The sequence below is a fragment of the Tenrec ecaudatus genome, chromosome X, assembly GCF_050624435.1.
Source record: "Tenrec ecaudatus isolate mTenEca1 chromosome X, mTenEca1.hap1, whole genome shotgun sequence".
Lineage (NCBI taxonomy): Eukaryota > Metazoa > Chordata > Mammalia > Afrosoricida > Tenrecidae > Tenrec > Tenrec ecaudatus.
The window spans coordinates 48,656,204-48,657,411 of record NC_134548.1 but is presented as its reverse complement, the minus strand read 5'-3'; positions in this window follow the sequence as shown (position 1 = coordinate 48,657,411).

Below are 1,208 nucleotides of genomic sequence, written 5' to 3'. Positions count from 1 at the left end.
ATTAGGTAATGCCCATTCATCTCTCTCATTATTCCATGTACCTTGAAGCCTATTTTGTTAGAGATTAATATTGTCACCACTGATTTTTTTAATTGCCATTAGCTTGGTAAATTTTTCTCCATCCTTTGACTCTCAGTCCATTTTTGTCTGTGAGTTTGAGATATATCTGTTGAAGGAAACAGATCGATGGTTCTTTTTGTCTAATCCAGCCTGTTACTCTTTGTCTTTTGCTTGGTTCTGCTAATCAATTGACATTCAGTGTATTAAATCTAAATGTAGAGTGGTTGCTGTCATTTCATATTATTTGTATTTGATATTTTCCTTTCTTCTCCTTTTATGTGGTGGTGTGCAAGGAGTTATTCATATATTCGTTTCTCTACTACTTCTCTAATGTTTGGCAATTGTTTTCAGTGTGTTGGTTTTTCGTTTCTCTACTACTTCTCTAATGTTTGGCAATTGTTTTCAGTGTGTTGGTTTCTGGCCTGTGTTGCAACCTGTGGTGATCTCAAATTTGAGTGCTGCTGTTGTTGCTTTTCTGCTTATGAAGAACTGGACAGTATTTTTTTGTAATGCTGGTTTTGTTTTTTTTACAAATTCTCTAAATATTTCCTTGTTTGAGAAAACTTTTTCCTTCTTTGAATTTGAAGGACAGCTTTGCTGGATAAAGGATGCATAAATTACAGTTGTTGTCTTTAAACTTTCAGAATAAATTTCTCCAATGTCTTCTTTTCTGCATGGTCTTGTCAGGGAGGTCTGAGTTTATTATTATCTGTTTATCTTTTTATGTGACTCTTTTATTCTTTCTAGTTGCTCTCCTAATTCTCCCCTTTTCCTTGAAGTTGGATAATTTGACTACTTTATGCATTGATGTATTTTGGGTTTTGCTTTTTATGGGAAGATGGAAGGGTGTTAATCTATTTGGTGTTCTCGCTACATCCTGTATGGCCATCATTTCCTCCTTTATTATATTATGGAGTTTCCCCCCAAGAATTCTGTTACTATTTAACTATAGACTTATTTGTTTCTTCCTGTTCAGGAAGTCTAATAATTCTAATATTTTTGTGCTTCTTGGTATCCCACATAATCTTCAGGCATTTTCCAATTTATTTATTGCATTTTTTGTTTGATAGTTTCTCCCATTTGCTGAACTTGTCTTGATTGTCTTCAAGTTTGCTGATTTGATTTTCCATGTCTTCTATACTACTGGT